General features: G+C 39.7%; 1 protein-coding gene across 1 annotated transcript in view; it reads left to right on the top strand.

Moving 5' to 3' along the window:
- Positions 1–13,459, top strand: part of beta'COP (coatomer subunit beta') — a 293,541-nt gene that overhangs the window by 174,087 nt on the left and 105,995 nt on the right. The gene's annotated exons all lie outside the window — the stretch shown is intronic.

A 13,459-nucleotide genomic window follows, 5' to 3' on the forward strand; every position in this document is an offset into this window, starting at 1 on the left:
CAAACTCACATTGAGAATGAGTAATTTTTCATTCTCAAGTTTATGAAGTGCTCTCACCCAAGTAAAAGGCAGCCCTCTTGACATCAGTTTTTTCCCCTCCAACTCTTGCTTGGACGACCAAGGTAAACCACCTCCTGCACTACATGGCTCCTCTGAGATTTTGCCAGAAAGATATCAGGAAAACCCTGATTAATCTCAATACTAATAAGGCTCCTGGTCCAGATGGTATTCCTCCACTTGTGCTCAAAACTTGTGTCCCAGAATTAATATCACTGTATCATCTCTTTAAACTATCATATTCAATTGGCATCTACCCAACAGCATGAAAACAAGCCTTCTTCCAGCCTGTACCCAAAAAAAGGGGAGACGAAAGTAGTTAACTATCATTTCATTGCTGTGATCAGCAGTTTCAAAAGGGATAGAGAGTATTTTCAACAGCTTCTTCACTATCTGAAGACTCATCAATTAATTAGTCGCTCAACATTTCAAAGGCATTATGTCTGTCATCGAGGTCTCCTGAACAAACTACCATCTTATGGCCTACCTCCTGCATTCTGTAGTTGAATTGCTAACTTTCTCACCAGTTGTTCATTGCCTATCATGGTGGGAAAGTTAGCAATTCAACTACAAATGCAGGAGGTAGGCCATAAGATGGTAGTTTGTTCAGGAGGCCTCGATGACAGATCATTCATTCTTCAAATCCTATTCACACTTTGGCTGATGATAGTACTTTTCATTCCATTTCCTCATTCATGAAACCCTGTAGTACTCAAATGATAGCAGCCTCAAGATTTTCCATAACAAATGACTTAAATATTAATCTCCTCAACTTATTAAATTTCATTACCATAAAAACTCAGGCCTGCTGTATTATCCATAAATCCTACTTCATTCCCTCTTACTTTCTGTAATGTTCAGTTTCTTTTCAAGATCAGCTTTCTCTTGTTGGGCTGACTGTCACATCCAGTTTATCCTCGCACAAATACATTACATACATAACCTCCTTGGCCTCTAAAAAAAAAATATAATAATAATAATAATGGTGTTCTTTTCAATTCAAAACATTACTTCTCTTCTGCTCAACTGTAACACATGTAAGTCTCAGATACAACCAACGTTAGAATGTTGTTCCCACATTTATGGTGATGCATTCAACTCCTCCCTAAGAATTTTTGATGATATACAGGTTAAACAGATTGCTTGATTTGCTTAATACGTGATCCTTCCCTCATAGACTTCCTTCACTTTCCCATAGGTGCTCTCTCTGTACTGTGCCTTTTCTATAGGTATTGTCATGTGAATTGCTTCTCAGAATTGGCCACTGCCATTCCTCTGTCCAACTCCAAGCATACTGAACAAACTTCTCATCATCCTTCACTCCTTCTAATTCTGTTCTTTGTAACAGTCTCAACACACACACACTGTTTTTCCCACTGAATACGACCTCCAACTCTTTAAGAAACATATCAATACATTACTTCTTTCTCCATAAACACTTGCCCACACATGGCACTGTTGTGTTATAGGTCCTGTGATCTTTCATGTATGTGTGGTCATCATAAAAATAAAATAAATTTTAAAAAAATTAACGAGAAGAGTCCAAGCCATGTGTAGAAGTCACTAAAATATCAACTGAAACAAAATAAAGAAGCCAAAAACATCAGAAACAGCAATAAACATACCCACTTTTTTAATACTATACTTGACTGAAGAACATCCACTTGGGAAAATGTTGCCTTTCTTCATCCAGAAGGGTTTTGGTGTTGGCAGGTCCTCCAAAATGAGTGAAGGAACTCTATTTGGGTAACATTCTCATAAAAACAACACAGACACAGAGTATCTTCTTCATGCAACATTCATCGGGGGGAATACCATTTACAGTCATTGCCCCCCCCCCCCACACACACACATGCAAAACTCTGAACTGTTCTCAAAGAGTAATATGAGAGTAGGACCCTCCTCAGTGATTCAGACAAAGAGATCTCAGAAATGAAAGACCAATGAGTGACAGCCGTGAGAAAATACTCATATGTAGGAACGCCTAGTCCCCACCAGGAATATCATCCTTATTTTCAACACATCTGAACCACTGACATCTGTGAAAGCAGAATATCTAAATTGCCCAGTTAGGTTCTACATTTCAAGTCCTTTGAGCTGGTTCAGGAGTATGGTTAAGTATATTTCAAAGTGTCATGGTTTTGCCATCTGTGCCCAATCGGGCAGTAAAGATCATAAGAACAAAGACTATACAGAAACCTGAAAAATCTAATTGTGAAAAAATAAAACCTAAGCAGAACATCTATCAGGAGGCAAGGAAGCAGTATACGCAGGTCCGGCTCTACTGATGGTGCAGCACGTGCATTTGTACGGGGTGGCAAAATTGGCCTAAACTATATGAAAAATAAATTTAAAAAATTCATTTGTCTTTTCTGTCAAAATGAGACTTAAGGATGTCGTTAGTTAAATTTTTACATAATAAAACTTCATTGTACCGTATATTTTTAATAATCATAATCGTTTAAAATAATGTAGTATTATGTTACGTCTATCTCCATATGCGATTTCTGTTGTTTCTTATTTGTCAGTGAGAATCCGACTACTGCACAGTGCAGTGTTAAGAATGATGTGATGACTCTCTTTTCATGTTTTACATTGGTGTGAGCCTAGGGAATGCAGCCGGTGCTGAAGTAATCTGCAACAATACTTTTAATGCGGACGCTGTCTTTTCCCAAGCGGCGAGCATAGTCTTTCAAAACTAAAGTTTATTATAACTTATTTACATTCTCCAATGGCCGAAACTCGATTGGAAGGTCTTGCCATGATTTAAATTGAACACGAAATCGATCAGAAATTAGCCTTATTTCTGATTTTGAAAATATGAAAGCAAGAAAAGTTTCGTTTTAAACAGTAGGTTTACATTTTAACAGTGAAAATGTAAATTAACTTATGATAAGACATGACACCTGTTCTAAAATCTAAAAAAAATTATATTTACCATAGTTACATGTTTGTGATTTAGCAGTTCTTCATTCTACGTGACATGATGAGCATTACTTACGTGTAATTTAATAGCAATACATTATTTTCTTTCTTTTAACATTTTAACGGTGTTCGAGTATACTCAGCATTTTTTAGAAATGACCACTTTTTGGGTAATGATGAGTATGCTCGTTATGTGAAAAAATAAATTACCATTTGTGACAAAAATTAAAATTTTAGTAAAAATTTAAAATTATATTTCTCTCATTATTATAAAGGAATCTAATGATCAATGATTTTTTGCATTTTTTATGAAAATAATGTTGTATGCAAAGCAAATAAAATACCATTCAAATAATTTCTTGTGAGAACTGTGCAAACAGCACCTGATTTTCCCCAGAAAATAATAAACTCGAAGAAAAACTTTTCAAATAGATCAACCAACACACTCCTAATTTATAGTGTTTTTTAGCAAGTCGAATCCGATTTTTTATAAATTATAATCATACCACAAATTGCTGTACATTTTTCTACGTTTGTGGATTTTTCATAGTTTTTAAAAAACAAGATTGTTAGGTTGTGTTGATGATAGTATTTGTGATATGAATGAATTTTGGAGCAATAAAGCTATTGATTTTTCAAATAAACCGACTTTTAATAATTGCTACTTTGTTATAATTTAATTAAAGTTTACAGCAGGTGCATTTACTCTGCATTTGACGAGTATACTCGTCTTTGATTTTAATTACACATGCAAATGCACATTTTCAGAACAAAATTCCACTGTTAAACAGTTAATTGTTTTTCTCTCTGTAAAAAAAAAAAAAAAAAAAAATAGTCTATGATCATTTTTCATTAATTTATGAATTTTCATTAGCTAATGCTACTATTTAGAATTTATGATCATGCATGTTGAAGCCTACCTTAACATCATAGCTTTTAAGACGTCATTAAAAGAGTTTTTTTAGGAGGAAGGGAGTGGCAAAATATACTATTGCACAGGGCAACAAAATTCCTAGGGTCAGCCCTGAGTATACTACAAATGTAGCAACATCTAGAGGTAAACCTTCTTACGCCAAGAAGCAACTGTAAAGAAAGTGTTAGTGAGTATGGTGACACATATGTCGATCCTGCCTTCTCATACTACAACATCCCTGAAGTATAATATGCTTGCTGTCTGTCTAGAACATATTAAAAAAAAAATTTTTTTTGATAAGAATACACAATAGAGGATCAAAGACATTCATCGAGAGGCATTAATAGATGGTTTAGATACCTCTTTTATCCCAAAAGAAGATGAACCAATTTGTATACCTAGTGCCTTAATTGGAGTCCAATTTGACAACATCTTGAATATTTTTCCTGATGAGAAAGAAATGATGAACTTTGTCCATCCACAATTCTCCAAAAAGGGAAAAAAATCCATGGCCAATGAAAATAAAACCTCAATGTAGGAAGCCAGATGACACCACCATAAAGAAATAATGGAAGCATTTCTACGGTGGAATTGTCAATTCAATCAAAACATAGATTCCATCAAGGCTGTCTTACAGAAGTTTAAACTATTCTGCTTTTGTCTGCAGAAAACATACCCAGTAAAGCCCATTGACAATTGAGCATTACAAAATGTAGCCATCTTTCATACAGACATGGAGGGATGGAGCAGCTGCCTTAATACAAACACGAGGCACTTGCTATACGATTCTCACCAAATATATAACAGTGTACTGTTATTTTTTATAACAGTACACTGTATCAACTTGCTTCTGGCTGCAGGTTGACCTTGATGGTGACATGTTGCAGTTACTGCTCCTTTACTTTTAATGAGGGCTTTAAATGGACACAATACGCTGTGGGGTAGTGCCTGAGCTAATATCAGAGGAAGAATTGCGGAGCATATGCTCAACAACTTCTCCCTTCTAAACATAGGAAGCGTAGCTTAACTGCACATTCACCCTATCTTTTCTCACTGTTCAAGTGGGAAACTGACATCTTATTTAGAAGTGATAATTTTTCCATGATACCCATTTTTTTGCATGGACAACCATGTATACATCACAGATATCACAGTGGAAAATCAAACTAGCTAACTAGCTTGCCTGCTCTTCCCTAGCAGAAATTGATTCTGCTGTAGTCAGTTCATCATCTATCAGCAGTGCAGTGCATGTAACAGAGCGTATTACACAAGTTGCCACAACTGCAATTCTCAAAACATTAGTTTATTTTCACATTTCTCTAAATCACAGTGGAATGCTGACTGCAAAACAGCCAAGGAAGGACAGAAGAAAGCTTGGAGTATCCTCCACAGATACCCCACAGCAACTAACTTCGTTATCTTCAAATGTGCCCGGGCAAGATACGTCCATCATTAGAGCCAGAAAGAATATTGGATTCACTACACATCTTCTATAACAAGAACAACCAGCACCAAAGAAGGGTAGGATAAAATTCAGAAAATGAAGGGCAGATACACCACTCATCACTGCTCCATCCTTGAAATAATGGATGCACAATTGTCAACCTGACAGCAATTGCTGACACTCTCAGAATTTTGCCAAAACACCAGCAGTATCCTCTTATCCCTCTGACTACAACAAAATTTTTGATGGTATAGAAGAATACAACAGGTCAATGATGAAACAAGAAATGAAAGCTGCTTTTCTTGATACCTCCCAGCTGTTATTGAACCACATAATATCCATTATGAAATGATCACACATCTGTCATCAGCTGCCAAGGATCAATTATGGTACCTGGCAAAAGGTAATTGTCATAGCCTTCCACAAGCCAGGGAAGGATCCATGATCCCCAATAAACTATCAGCCAATTGTTCTGATGAGCTGCTTATGCAAGATTTGGAAAAAATAATTAACTCTTGTCTTTTATGTTATCTGGAGAGAATAATTTTTTTTTTCCAGAACACAATCTAGCTTCCATTGATATCATTAAGCAGCTGATCATCCAGTTTGACTGGAAGCATTCAAGATGCCTTTTCTAAAACTCAAACATTTAGTATCATTTTACTTTGATGTGGTAAAAGCATGTGACTGCTTGGAGATTTGGAATACTGAAGGACCTACACAACTTTGAGAATATCCCTCTGTTTATGAAGAAACTTTCTATCCAACTGAATCTTCCAGGTCTGAGTGGGAGCCACTCTCTCCCAACTGTATACTCAAGAGGAAGGAGTCCACAAGATTCAGTTTTAAGTGCCACGTTTTTTTTTTCAATGAAGGTCAACTCGATAACAGAACAACTTCGTCCAACAATAAGTAACTCCTCCTGTGTGGATGACTTTACCATATTCTCTCTCTATTGAGGGTCATAGAAAGACATCTGCAGCAAACCATCAACCATCTTTCAAAATGGTCACTTGCACATTGGTTGAGATTTTCATAACAGAAGACAGTTTGTGCATTTTTGTCAGACACATGGTCTTCAAACTAGGACAAACTTGAATCCCAGTAGCACCAAAAGCCAGGTTCTTCTGACTCGTATTTGACAAAAAACTCAGTTTCCTCCCTTACATACACCAGCTGTGAGATAAGTGCCATAAAGTAATGAACATTCTTAACATCCTATCTTCAATCTCTTGGAGAAGGACATGGAAGATAGGATATGTGAAGAGCCAGAAAGAATATTGGATTCAATACACATTTTCCATAACAAATCTGTTTCTGGCAGAGAGTTTCTGCAATAATTAGATCCTGTCCACCATCAAGCCATAAGAATTTCAACTGAATCATTTCGAACAGAAGACAGATATTTGAGTGATCTGTTAGCTCCATCTACACATCAAGATAAATGAACTACCATTGTTGCTTCGATGTCAACAGCTGTCTACTATATGCTACGAAAATAAAATCCCTGCAAAAGAGAGGCCATTCCACACAGTGCAACATATTGCAACATTCCACACAGTGCAACATGGACTTGCATGCATTATTTGCTCAAGAAGTTTGCTACGAGTTCAAGGACAATGACTGAAGAACTGCAACTACCTTAACAGTTGCAGTTCTTCAGCTTTGGTACTTTAGTGATTTAAACTTGTCTTTGTTGAAATATTTAAATCACTCTGGTATGCATATGTGACATGGTGTTTTCAATTCATTTAGGAGACTTTTGTTTCATGTTTGATCCTGATTAAGTTGACGAGAGTCAGAAAATAAAAGATAAAATTGTGTATTTTCCTTACTATTATTTCTTCATTAGAAAGTATTTGTTATAAACCATTGTTATTGTTATTCCTCTGATGCAATCTTTTAAAAATATTGTACTTTAGTGAAGATTTAATCTTTTAAAAATATTAAATCTTCACTAAAGTACAAACACAGTTCAGATAGTTTATCATTTTCACTCTGCCCTCCTCCCTTTTTTGTTCTTTCTTTTGCTATCCTGTAAACATGGTTCCCCCTTTCTTTCAGCTATATTATTATTATTATTAAGAGAGACCTCCAAGGAGTCAGAAACTCATTGAGAGAGGCCACATACTACAAACACCAGCTATCATACTTATTCTTGAATTCATTCACACTGCTTGCACTCACAACATCCAATGGCAATCTATTCCAATCATGCACCACCCTCTGAGGGAAAAATCTAGCCCTCACACCCTTCTTGGCAGCCTTCATTCTCAGATTCCAAGGATGCCCTCTCGTCCTTTCCCCACCCTCCATAAATTGAAAAATTCCATCAATTGAAATCCTGTATGACCCTTTTAGTAGTTTGTAAGTCTCAATCATATCACCCCTCTTTCTCCTGTTTGCTAGTGTCTGCAGTCTACAAATTCTCAATCTATCATCATAATCATTATTCCACAATCCTGATATCTTTTTTAACACTCTTCTTTGTACTCTCTCCAATATATCAGAATCAAAATGGAAACCAGGAGACCAGACCTGTGCACAATAGTCCAAGTGAGGTCTTATCAAGGCCTTGTAAAGAGACAAAATGACATTCTTATCTTTACATGTGAACGTTCGTTTCAGCATTGCAATTATCTTTTGATTGTATTTGCAATCTTTGCTACATGAACCCTGAACTTCAACTTCCTATCTACTACCATGCCAAGATCCTTAGCCTCATCAGCTTCTTCAAGCATAATCCCACCAATATAATATCACATTGGATATCTAATCATGCCGAAGTGAATGACTTCACATTTACTGACATTGAACTGCACCCGTTTTCCCATGCCCACAATTCCAGCCTATTCAAATCTTTTTTTTTTTTTTTTTTTAATCTTTCTACTGGTTATAGGCAGTACTACCCTTACATCATGTCGAGACTTGATATAAGCCAAAGCCTTTACAAGTGTTTTACCCTGTGCCTGTTCTAGTTATCATTGTAGTCATTCTCTGGTGGCAGCACCATGCCACCAGTGTGCCCTGCACTCCATACACCATGTAAAGAGATGATGGCTGGTAAACCTTGGAGTTGCCCCGTGCTCCTCTCATATCTTACTAACTAGATCTTGGTTATTTTTATAATAATATGGCGCCCACTAGCCTATGGCTATAGGCTGGTGGGCACCCTGTTCCCACCACCTGGGCATCAACTACCCAAATGTCACCATCTCTTTTAATCACTAAGTCTGGCTTATGCAAACCCGCAGAGGTCCTATAATGTGGTTCCACCCAATCTCCCAACCTTTGCTCTTAAAGCAATTGTTCAGAATGGAGACCACGGCATCATGCCTCCTCGCGGACCCCATGGGTGCGGTAGCAACACTGGGCTATATGAGACAATGTCTCACTGTAGTGGCAGCCAGCCCTACAGTTGGAGTCGTCACTGCCTCCATCGAGCTGTGCGGGCTCGAGTAGACAGGGCATTGATCCTCATCCTGATAAGGTCAATATACTCGAACCTGGGGAGGAGTCTGGTGCCATCCCTAACCCAATCATGCTGGGGAGGCACCAGATATGACTCTTTTAAAGGAGCACCATCAATCAACAGAACAGTGCAACAGAGATGCCCATCTCTTGTGTTCTGCGGGTGCTGACTCAGTTAAAGTACCTTGATAATGGGACCAGCCTTTAGCCTGCCTAAAGTCTTCTTGTATTAATGGGCTATAGAAAGCCTCTCTGCAGATGGGGGAAGAAGATAGGTCTAACTGCACGATTCTTGACAGTAGCAGGCGTGGGATCAGCCATCTAAGTGATGGAACCCCAAACCCACCATCCTTCACCTTCGCATGGAAATATGCAGTAGGAGTGTCAGGCGGCAGTAAGAACCTCACAGCTGAACGGATAGCCCTGTCCATTCGGGACAGTACCGAGATATATGTCCTACCAAGCACCAACTTGTGGTAAAAGCGGGGTAGGAGATAGTGGGAAAAGAGAAACAGTTATTGCTGAAGCTTGAGAGGAGCTTTCCTCAAAGAAGTGATCCCAGCTTCTAGGATAGAAGGGACAGAAGATCTTCCCTTTGGGGTGAATATGATACTGAGGTATCTCCACTCTTCCAGGATGGTCAAAGCATGCAACAGCCTCCTATGCAGGGAAAACTCTATAGTCTTGACCTTAAGCTTCTTGTCACGACCAGAGGGGACAAGAAATAAAGAGCAGAGCTTCTCTACGTTAATAGAAAGGCCTCGAATAGAGAACAAGTCAACTGCCAGGTCAAGGAGTTCCTGCAAGCCTATCTTAGTAGAGGCTACGAGAAGATCGTCCGCAAAGGCCATAGCATTAAAGGAAGAAGCACCTAGAGAGTAGCCTATATGGCTAGGAAGAGAATGAAGAAACTTATCTATGACGCAGTTAAAGAAAAGGGGAGACAGAGGATCACCCTGGCGAACACCCTGCACTGCAGGAATAGAAGTTGCACGGGACCCTGTAGTGATGGAGCTACCCAAGTATAGCTCCATAGCATAGGAAAGAAAGGGTTCTCAACATCTAGCAATAGACAGCGCTCGAAGAAGAGCAGGAAGGGAGACGCTATCAAAGGCCTTTTGGAGGTCCAGCGACGCCATATATAGAGGCTTAAGGTGGTGTCGGGAATTAGAGAGAAGAGGAGAAAGAAGATATGTCCCTTCGGACGGCTGTGACGAGAGGAGGACAAAAGCTCTCTGTCTATAATCATGCTGTATATGTTGCTGAAGTCATTTAACTAATATTTTATGATAGAGTCTAAGTAACACACCTTGCCTATAACACACCTGACATACCTTGCCAGAGAGCACCTAACCTAGAATCACCCAACTTTGACCTTCTTTGGTTGAAAATATCCCTTCCTTACTCAGTTCAATTCATCTGCCTCTATCGCTCCCCCAACGCAACCAACCACCCTGAGCTCTTTAATTTCATCTCCCTAAAAGTCGACTTTCTCCAATCCCACTTTTCCAACAGCGAAATCATCCTTCTAGGAAATTTTAACGTCCACAACACTAGCTGGCTTTCCTCCTCCAGTTGTACAGATGATCTTGCAGGCAGAGATGCAGAAACATTTGCCATCACCAATGACCTTACACAACTTGTCCAGATGCCAACCAGAATACCAGATACCCCAAACCACTCCCCAAACACCCTAGATCTCTTCCTCACCAATGACCCCTCCAAATACACAGTGAAAGTAGTGAGCCCCTGGGCAATTCTGACTACAACCTAGTGCTCATCTCCTCCCCCCATGCAACAACGTTTACACAGACCCTCCCATACAAGAGTAGTTTGGCACTATAACAGTGCTAAGTGGGACAGCCTCCGCAACTTCTATGCCACATTCCCATGGTTGGACTATTGCTTCTGGCCTTCCAACCCAAGCATATGCACCAAGCTTATTACCAAAGTAATCCTCACCAGCATGAATACGTACATTCCACACAACACTCTGAACTGCCATTCCCTAACGAAAGTTCTCCAAAAGATGTGCCAAGGCTGTAGAGATGAAACACCAGACACACCACAACTGGCTGAAATCAATAACCTCATCCTCCTTCAAATTTTATACCGAAGCCCATAATAGATGCAAAAAAACAATCAACGCTTCCAAAACAGAGTTTGAAAGAGCAAAAAGCAGGAAACTAGCAGCCTGTCCAAACAGCAGCCGAGCCTTTTGGTCTCTTGCCAAAGCAATTGGCCGCATCTTCTGTCCAACACTATTCCCACCCCTATCACATCCTGATGACTCTACTGCCTCATCACCCACAAAAAATGCCAATCTTCTGGCCCCATACTTTGCTTCAAATGCATGCATAACTGACGATGGTAAATGTCCCCCAACCATTCCAGACACCCAACATACAATGCTCCCTATATCCTTTTGCCAGGATGAAATCAAAAATTACTGTCCCAATTAGACACCAAAAAGTCTCCTGGCCCTGATGGCATTCCCCCAATTATTCTGAAAAATTGTGCTCCAAAACTGACCCCCATCCTATGTCACCTATATATATTCTCCTACTCCACTGGAATCTATCCCACAAACTGGAAATTGGCCTATATTCAGCCCATTCCCAAGAAGGGTGACAAGTCACTGCCATCCAATTACCGCCCTATCTCGCTTACCTCAGTCCTGTCAAAGGAAATGGAAAAAATCATCAATTCCCACCTCCTACACTATCTTGAAGACACTCACCAGATTAATGACCGTCAGTATGGATTCCATCACTGCCGATCAGGAAATCTACTCACATATGTCGCCAATCTCTGGACAAATGCTATGGAGAGGTTTGGCGAATCTCAAGTGGTTGCATTAGATGTCTCCAAAGCCTTTGACCGGGTCTGGCACAAAGCCCTACTAGGCAAACTACCATCATTCAGTCTGACCCAGGACTTCTGTAGGTGGGTTGCCAGTTTTCTGTCTGGATGGTGGATGGCTCCCTATCCTTGCACCACTCAATTACACAGGGTTCTGTCCTCTCACCAACCCTGTTCCTGCTGTACATCAACGACCTACTGCAATTGACCTCCAACCCAATACACAGTTTTGCAGATGACAGCACACTACACTCCTTGCTTGCATTTGATAAGCCTTACCCTACACAATTCACCTCATCCTACAGAACATCAACCACCACCACCCTCAACTCTGATCTCCAAGCCATCCTACGGGGTTCGGATAATCTCATAAATTTCAATGCCAACAAAACCCAGTTCTGTACTATTTCCCATAAAAAAGAATAACTTTTTCCCAGTATCCTTTTTGACGATACCCAAATTTCCAGACAGCCTGAGATCTCGATCCTCAGAATCATCCTCACATCAAACCTCTCCTGGCACAAACATATCTCAAACATTGCATCCTCAGCCTCAAGAAAACTAGGATTTCTCTTCTACTCAAGACGTTACTTCACCCCTGAACAGCTACTAACATTATACAAGTCACAAATCTACCCAACTATTGAATACTGCTCCCACATATGGAATGGGGCCCCTAAAAGCTCTCTCAAAATGCTCGACTCAATATAGAGGACAATTAGACTTATCAGTGATCCATCCCTTACCAACTCTCTCCCCCCACTTTCACACAGACGTTTGGTCTGCAGTAAGTATATTCTACAAATATTTCCATGGGAAATGCTCATCCGAAATAACATCAATAATTCCCCCGCTCAGTACTAAGCTCATTGGAACACGTGCAGCTGCTGCACAACATCCCTTCACAGTACACCTAGAAACAAACAGAACAAATTTCTTTTCCTCTTCCTTCATCCTTGCAACTGCTGCACTGTGGAACATTCTCCCACCTGCTGTGTTTCCCAACGAATACAATTTAAAGTCCTTCAAATCAAATGTAAACAAATTCCTCTTTTCATCCCAACCTACCCATACACGGTACTAATGTACTATAGGTTGACCAATCATCCTCCTGTGTATGGGGCCCAACATAAAAAAACACAGGGGAGATAGTAATAGGTCTAAAGTCTGATGCACAGTTTGAAGTTTCTTTCTTCGGAATGAAGATAATTCTTGAAGCACGTAAGTATGGTAGTATTACTTTACTGGAAAGGAGAATGTCCACTAAGTCTTGAAGAATCCTCAACTGCACCTTCCGAAGCCTAGACGCAGGAAAGCCATCAGGTCCAGAGGCAGAGAAATTGGATGGAAAAACTGCTTTAATCTCCTGGATGGAGACAGGCTGGTATATTTGAAGGGCAGGAATGGACCTCAATATTGTAGTTTGGTCATCATAATCAGGGAAGTGTGGAGGTGGAGCAGGAAAGACTGTACTCCAGAATTTGACAAAATCATCATGTAAGTCTGCTAGATGTGAAGGGGAAGCACCGCCAAGGATAGTTTTGGCACATTGCCCTCTATTCTTTTTATAGAGGGCCTGCATAGCTGCATAGGCCCTCTTCCTCTGCTTCCTATTTGACAAAGTCATTGTAGAATGAGATGTAGGCTGATGTTGACGAGGCATGAAGTGTTCAGAGAATTCAGCGTGGAGGTAGTCATTCAACTGATCTGTGATATCCATTCCCAGAAGGTGAGTCTGGATGAGATATTTTAGAATTTGATGGTTATATTCTGGAAGAGGAGGATCA

This window comes from Typopeltis vanoorti, chromosome 1, assembly GCF_054136105.1.
Source record: "Typopeltis vanoorti isolate ZY-2024b chromosome 1, IOZ_Tvanoo_1.0, whole genome shotgun sequence".
In the NCBI taxonomy this organism is placed as follows: Eukaryota; Metazoa; Arthropoda; class Arachnida; order Uropygi; family Thelyphonidae; genus Typopeltis; species Typopeltis vanoorti.